Source organism: Pyrus communis, chromosome 10 (genome assembly GCF_041283825.1).
Source record: "Pyrus communis isolate YQ-2024b chromosome 10, ASM4128382v1, whole genome shotgun sequence".
In the NCBI taxonomy this organism is placed as follows: domain Eukaryota; kingdom Viridiplantae; phylum Streptophyta; class Magnoliopsida; order Rosales; family Rosaceae; genus Pyrus; species Pyrus communis.
In genome coordinates this window covers 11,334,615-11,343,057 of record NC_142574.1, presented here as the reverse complement: position 1 = coordinate 11,343,057, position 8,443 = coordinate 11,334,615, and the positions used below count along the sequence as shown (strand labels likewise).

The following is an 8,443-nucleotide window of genomic DNA, read 5'->3' as shown; positions in this document are numbered from 1 at the left end:
GTTTTGGGCTAACAACTTAACCGTATCCTCAAGGGTAGTGGCAGGTTTTGGTTGGAAAGTTTGGAATTGATTGTTGTTCTTCCATGAAAAATTGGGATGATCTCTCCAACTCGGGTTATATGTATTGGAATACATATCATTCCTTGGTCTTTGATTGTAAGAATTCATTAGGTTCACTTGCTCTTGAACATACTCGGGGTAAGCCTCCCTAGATGGACATTGATGAGTAGGGTGGTTTGGTAAGTTGCAAATGGCACACACTTCATTTGCTTTTGGCACCATGTTGAGCACGGATTCAAGCTTCCTTTCTAGGTTAGCTACCTGCAACAAAAGCTCATGATTAGAACTTGTTTCATAGACTCCAACTTTCTTTCCCCTTAAATCTTTGTGTTGAGCATTAGACCCCAACATCTCATAAATGTTATATGACTCTTGAGCATTCTTTTTCTTCAATGCTCCACCTGCTGCATTATCAACAGTTGATTGACAAGTTTGGGTTAGTCCATCATAGAAAATTTGCATTTGTAAGTGAAAAGGTAACCCATGGTGTGGACATTGTATCAAGAGGCCTTTAAAACGCTACCAACACTCATTGAAAGGTTCTCCATCATCTTGTTTGAAGTTGAAGATTTGTCCCCTTAATGTGGCTGTCTTTTGAGTGGAAAAGAACTTCTCCAAGAACTTCGTTGCCCGCCATCTCTTCTTCTCTTTCCCAATTAAATTGCTCAGATTCTTTACTTGTTGAACTAGGTGAATTCCCTTCCTCTTCCTCACGGTTAAAGGATGAACTTGATGGCACAAAGTTGTCCAAAGTGTGGCCCTTCAACCGTTCAATTCTTTGGCCTAACTCAACAAGTTTATTTGACATATACTACCTGAAATAAAACAACAATGAAATGAACAAAAATAAACTTAAAAACGTTTGAAAGGACTCAAAGGACTCAAAACAGATTCACAAGACTCAAAACAAGCTAAAAACTCTCAAAACTGCCTAAAAACACAAACTGGGCAGTTTTGACACTAAACTCAACTTTGGACGAAAATTAGGTTTAGGCTTGACTCAAAATGCTTCAAAACACAAGATAAGACAGATTCTAAGCCTAAAACTTAACAAAATATGGGGAGAAATTGTATTTGGACGAAATGCAATTAAATGGACATATTGCAAAGAAAACAGATTGTAAAGCAAATTGATGTAAACCAATGGATAATGGAATGGCTAAGGGATTCCTCTCTACTCACGAAATATATGCAACTTAAACCAACTTCCAGTTATCAATTCGACAAGTTATGAACCTTGACACTAAACAAAATAGCAAACAAGCAAACAAGCAATTACAAGGGACTGAAATCAGTCCCCGGCAATGGCGCCATTTTTGTTGATGTATAATTCCTTCCTAATGCTAGAATATATTTAGTATAATGGCACAAGCAAGGGTGTCGAATCCGCAGGGACTAATTGGACCTATGTAACTACTTGTTTTGCAAGAATTCTAAGAAATGACTCAAACTAAACAAACTAGGCAGATTTGGAAATGAATCAAACTAGTCTAAATAGACAGATTTGTTATGGTAAGTTGAAAGCATGAGAAAATGAACTAAACACAAATAAATGAATCAACAACTAATGTAATGGGATAGTATCAATGGAAATGAAGCTAGGGATTCGGTTTCACCATTGCTCAATGATAGGAGCATATTTAGGCGACTTACTTAGCTTGTTTTCGTGCATTTATATTGTTAATTCATAGTTGTTTTAGTAGTTTAAGTCATTTTCGTGTGTTTTTAGGTTCATATGGCTAAGGAAGCAAAAAGATGCATTTTGAAGCATTTTGGAGCAAATTAGAGATTGGAATGGATATCATATGCTTGGAGCCAAAAGGATGGACGAAATTGAAGGATTCCTAATCCATTGCAGCCACATGCACATTCAATCATTCACACCAAAACCTTGCACATGCTTTCCCATTTCATTATTCATTCACTTTGCAGCCACCATTCACTCTTTAATCCACATGCATTCATCATCATTCACCACACCTTGCAGCCACATGCATTCCCCTTTTATATTTCCAACCCACATGCACTTCCCCCTTTAATCATTCAAACATGCACTCCCTTTAATCACATGCATAAATCAGCCACATGCATCTCCCATCACCATATCAGATTTCCATCATATTCACATGCATTCCATCCTTTAAAACATTGCACATGCACTCCCATCCATTTCATCATTGCAGCCAACACATGCTTTCACATGCATTTTCAGATTGTCCCCTTGCACATGCAGCCACATATTCATTGCACATGCAATTCCAACCCACATGCATCCTTTAATCATTCAAACATGCAGCCACATTCCCTCCTAGCTGTCATGTTCCCCCCATTTCACCTATAAATAAGCATCCATTGCATTCATTCTCATTCACACTTCCATTTCAGAAATTCATCCATTGTACATACCACAAACACTTCCCCCTTTTGTGCCGTGAGTTTCCCTATTAATCCAAACACCATTCTTCCATTTCCACCACTCCCCAAACCATTCACACCATCAAACTATCCCTAGACCTTGTGCTACAACGAAGAGGAAGAGAAGAGTGCCTAAACGTTCATACAATTCAAGTTTGAGTTGTTGGAATGTTTAGGTGTTTCTTTGATTTCAATGTTTAAATTCAATACTCTTTGTTTTGTACGAATGAGGAATGGAAGAGAAGAGGACCTAAACGTTCATACAATTCAAGTTTGAGTTGTTGGAATGTTTAGGTGTTTCTTTGATTCTCTTTGTTTTGTACCATGAGGAACTAAACCCCCCTTGGTTAGGGGGTAATTCGAAATATATGTTTATGCTTGCATTTTGATTTGATTACTTCTAATTGCTTTTCATAAGTTGTGGATTCAATTTGTTTAACTGTTTGATTGATAACTTATTTATGTATGTTTATTGAGAGTGCACGCTTAATTTTCATGCATGAATGTGACGCTAGAATATAAGTGAGTTTCACCTAATAGTTACGAACTTATATTCACAAGTAGTGGAGGTTGCTTATAAACAATTGCGTTAAACGAATTCTTGGCATAAGTTTCATGCAATCATAGTAACGAATGCCCCGTCAACACTTATAATTTTCATAGAGCGTAATGATTCTTGCTTGTATCTCTATTATGCAATCATGTAGGGGACTTGTGGGGAATGTTTTGGGTTGTCGTATGCAATCATCCAATTCAATAACGTTAGGAAGATTTGAAGGTTAATTAGTGCATCACGGTTAACTTGGGGTGTTGAGAATTAATGATTTATTGAAATGCAATTGGAAATCGTTTTATTATGCTAAGTATAACATGTATGGAGATGAACCCCTTAGCTAGCCTTCCATCCATATTTTCATCACATTCATCTTTACTATCTGTTTTTACTTACAATCTGTTCTTTTAATTTAAATTCGTCAAAACCAATCACCCATTTATTTTAAAGTGTTAGATTAGTTAGAATTACATTAACCATGTGTTTATAAGTGTTTTGTTTCATTTTGTTACATAATTTCGTCCAAATTCACCAAAGTGCTCAAAACTGCCCAGAAAGTGATTTTAAGGCAGTTTTGAGTGTTTTGGGTGATGTTTGAGTCTTTTGGTTTGTTTTAATGTTTTAAGTGTTTAGTTTTACATTCTTTGAGTTAGTTTAGTGTTTTATATTGTGTTTTTACGTTCTTGAGTCAAGTTATTATTTAATTTCGTCCAAATTTGTGGTTTTGCTCAAATCTGCCCAGAAAGTGGTTTTTAGGCAGATTTGAGTGTGTTTGTGTTGTTTTGAGTCTTTTGGTTTGTCTTAGTGTTTTAAAGTTTAGTTTTGCATTCTTTGAGTCTAGTATAGTGTTTCATATTGTTATTTTACGTTTTTGAGTCAAATCCAAGTGGTTAACAATCCCTCCTAATCCCCGGTCCAGAACGATCCCTACTTATACATATACTACAATTTGACGAAAAGAGGGTTTAATTTGTGTGCGTATAATTCTCGCATCAAATTTTGGCGCCGTTGCCGGGGATTAGAAAATTTGCTAATCCCTTGGATTGTTTTATTTTCGTTTGTTTTTATTCCAGATTCTTAATCTTGTTTTGTTCTTGTTTTAGGTACTAGTTCATGACTCAGAGTTCTCATCCGATTCGTGAACATATACTGGAGTGATTGGGTCCTTCGTCCGGCTGCAAGACGTAAAAGAAAGCGCTACTTGGGAGGCAACCCAATGCACTGAATAAAACAAAGCATGTTCATAAAAAAAAATAAATAAATAAAAAAAAAAAAAAAATACTAAACATGGAGAAAGGTGGAGCTTCACAAAGGTTGTTTACGTGAAGCCCCACTACGAGGCGCAGAAGCGGAAGGCATAGAAGCAGAAGGCATAGAAGCGGGAGCCATCGAAGCGGAAGCCATCGGAGCGGAAGCCATCGGAGCGGGAGGCATCGGAGCTAGAGCATTCCAGGCCTCAATACTTGGCCAAGCGCTGGATAAACCAGGAAAAAGGTGCCTCTGGAGATAAGCCGCAAGCCTTTGACGGTCACTTTGTATTCGACCCTCAGATTCGTGCAGCTCATCAAGCTTCCTCTTCATCCCCGACGAATAGTTATTTGCAAGCACATGCAAACTTCTATTCTCGTACTTAAGCTGCTGGATCTCTTGCTTAAGTCTTTCCACCTCTGCCATCAATGATTCCACCTGACGGGACCGAGCAAGCAGGCGTTGGCCCATGTTGGACACAGAACTCGCACACTGAACACTAAGTGCGAGGGACTCTTGAACGGCCAACTCATCGGACCGTCCTGACAGCAGCCTACTATCTTTTGGAGTGAGGAGGTTCTTAGCTACTATTGTAGCTGTTGTGGCGTCCTGCATCACGGAGTCTTCACCTGTAAGAAGACCGTTAGAAGATAAAAAAAGAAGGGCGCCATACGTTACCTTGACGCGGCGCGCCCGTATCACTGCTAAGGCTCAATTCCAAGCTAAGGTTCGATGAGTTTGCCATTTTTCAAAAGTGTTCAAAGAGAAGGGATGGAGTTAAATTTCAAAGGGCCGGAGTCGATTTTCAAGAATGGGAAATCTTCAGAGTGTGTTTGTTGTGGTGATCGATAGCTCAATAAAAAAGGCAAAGCGACGCGTCCACCGATTCAAAAAGCCGAATTTCCGGCGTAATTTAGGCAACGCTTTCTCGGCTTTTCAGAAGACGCGTTCAACTTTGTCAAAAGATTTCTTCTTTTCAGACAACACGTGGAGGCCATCACCGCAACTACACATCTTTAGCCGACAAGCGCAAAGTTCGGCGACACTTTCGCTGCTTTTCAGAAAACGCGTGCAGCTTTGTCAAAAGGAGCCGCATCCGCACTACTACGTGTCGTTCAGAAAGCAAAGGGGCGCCTGCTCAGAAATCGAAGAGGCGTCGTTCTGATATCGAAGAGACATTTGTCGACAAGGGTAAAAGAACAGTACCACCATTTGATATTATATCTATATATGTCGACCTTCGTCTTTTATGGCAAGGCAAACCTGAAGAACCATGCCCAACTCTCCCTCACCTCTGAGGGCGCACTCCCAGCAAAGCCTTTCGAAATACTCAATTCTTTCTTCTTCCCCAAAGATGATACCAGATGCCTGGAGTACAGATGACCCAGGAGGAAACGGTCGATCGAAGCATGTGGAGACAACCACAACAAATACATGTGCTGCTTCATTCGCCGTTTCTTCAAAAGCAAAGGTATCTCATATCATCAAGGTCTAAAGCAAAAGTATCTCATATCATGCTCTTTCCCTGTCCTTTTCTTTGTCCTTGTTCTTACTCGCATGGCAAAGTGAAAGAAGCAATCAGCCGGCACTTGGAGTCAGTCTTCCGATCTGGAGCCAACTGCCTGGAATCTATTCCTGATTGCTTACCTAGCGTTGCTCTCGAGTAGTCATCTTCAACGGTTGATACACTTCCAGAGAAGGGACCACTTCTGCAAAGGGGAGCGAGTAAGGCAAGTGAAAATGATACATTGAAGCATGTGGAGACAAACATAGGCTGAGTTATCCTCCAACCCTTTTCAATACGAATTGGAAAGATTGAACAAAGAAACAGACCAAAGGGGTATGCTCAGACCTTCGGGGAAGACCAAAAGAATCCTGCTGCCCAGTTCAAGAGTAAGCCTGTGGAGTCACTATGATCAAAGCCTCAATGCAATTACCAAGGAGAAGAGGGAATTTACACTCCATAACCAGATTTGCGTCCCTAAACTCTTCTCTTTGTTAATTACATTCTGCCATGTTTAGTATGTTTAAATTGCTTTTTGTGTGTTTACTTATGTTTTGTGTGAATCTATGCTTAAAACATTGAGGACAATGTTTGATTTAAGTGTGGGGGGGTAACTAAGTATATTGATGCAAATTCGTGGGATTTTATCACCCATAACTTCAAATGTTGTTCCTTGCTGTTTTAAGGTGTTTTTAAGATGTTTTAGAGTGTTTTAGTATGTTTTGTTTTTATAACTCCGAAAAACAAATAAAAATTTGAAAAACATGTTTTGAAAAGCCTAAAAAGAGTGTTTTGAGTCGTTTTTGTGTGTTTGTGTCTTAGGGTACCTTCCAACACAATGATAAGGATTTGGTTTGTAATTGCATGACGGTTAAAAAGAGTTATTAACATAGAGAAAAGTTTGATTTACTCTTGGTATATGCTTGGTTATGGTTATAATGTATGACTTCACATGCAATCATAAAAGAAAAATTCGTTTTTGTAACATGCTTGAAGGAAGGAACTCAAACAAACTGATGCGAAAATAGTTAAACACACAAATTAACCCTATGGATGACAATTGTAGTAAATGAGCAAATAGGGATCGTTCTAGACCGGGGATTAACTAGGGATGCTAATCAATGTGAAATTGACTCAAAAGACTCAAAACAACACAAACACACTCAAATCTGCCTAAAAACCACTTTCTGGGCAGATTTGAGCACAAACACAAATTTGGACGAAATTAAGTAATAACTTGACTCAAGAACGTAAAAACACAATATAAAACACTAAACTAACTCAAAGAATGTAAAACTAAACACTTAAAACATTAAAACAAACCAAAAGACTCAAACATCACCCAAAACACTCAAAACTGCCTTAAAATCACTTTCTGGGCAGTTTTGAGCACTTTGGTGAATCTGGACGAAATTGGGAAATAAAATGAATCAAAACACTTAAAAGCACAAACTAAATTGATTTCTAACTAAATTGGACATTAGAGTAAAGGGGGATTAAGGTTTTGACAAAGTTAAATTAAATAAAACAAGTTAATAAACTAGGCAGATTGTATAAACGGATTTGAGAAACAAGATGATGGATGGATTAGTTAGAGGTCCATTCTCCACACGTGACACATTTATATATGAATCGATTCTCCAATTGCTTTTCATTATCTATGATGCTCAACACCCCAAGTTAACCGTGATGCACTAATTAACTCTCAAATTTTCCTTATGTTATTGAATTGGATGATGCATGCGACAATTCAAATCATTCTCCAATGGTTCTCAACATGAATGCATAGAAGAGATACAATGAGAGATCATTATGCTCTATGAGAATTATAAGTGTTGACGAGGCAATTGTAACTATGAATGCATGATACTTTTGCCAAGAATTCAATTAACGCGGTTGTGACTAGCAACCTTCACTACTCATGTTTATAAACTTGTGACGATTAGGTGAAACTCGTTTATAAACTAGCATCGAGTTTATGCATGAAGACTAAGTATGCATCCCTAATCAACATACAAAAACAAGTTTTTAATAAACATGATAATTGAATTACAATCACAACTTAACAAATCACAATTGGAAGAAATCAATTCATATTTCAAACATGTTCATGGCTTCAAACTTTCCCCTAACTAATTAGGGGTTTAGCCACTCATGATTACAACAAACTTAGAGAGTAATAACAAAGTAAACATTGAAAACAAGAATCGAAGTACACCTAAAAATTCCAACAACTCAATCTTGAATTGTATGAACGTTTAGGCCTCTTCTCCTCTAGTTGCTGCGGCACAAGGGGTTTTGGTGAGTTTTGGGGGTTATGGATGATGTAGAATGATGTGTTTAGGGTAGGGATGGATGTAGGGGAAGGTAAGGAGTGTTTTTGGGCAGAAAATATGAAGAATGGTGAAGTATGGTAGTGCTAGAGAGAGGGGAGGAATTTCTGGCGTGAATGAATGTGTATGAGAGATGGTTTTCTGAAATGGAAGAGTGTGTTGTTTGTGGCTGCAATGCATGCTTATTTATAGGTGAAATGGGGGGAACATGATGACTAGGAATTAGGTGGAAAGCTGAAATGGTGATGGGAGATGCATGTGGCTGTTTGTGCATGTGATTAAAGGGTGGAAATGCATGTGCTTTGACAGAAATGAAAGGGAATGCACGGT

General features: G+C 38.3%; 1 non-coding gene across 1 annotated transcript; it reads left to right on the top strand.

Annotated features, from left to right (window-relative positions):
* Positions 1-538: 538 nt before the first annotated feature.
* LOC148693527 (small nucleolar RNA R71) lies at positions 539-649 on the top strand. Its single transcript, XR_015952804.1, has one exon. It is a non-coding gene; the product is annotated as a small nucleolar RNA R71 (small nucleolar RNA).
* Positions 650-8,443: the final 7,794 nt, after the last annotated feature.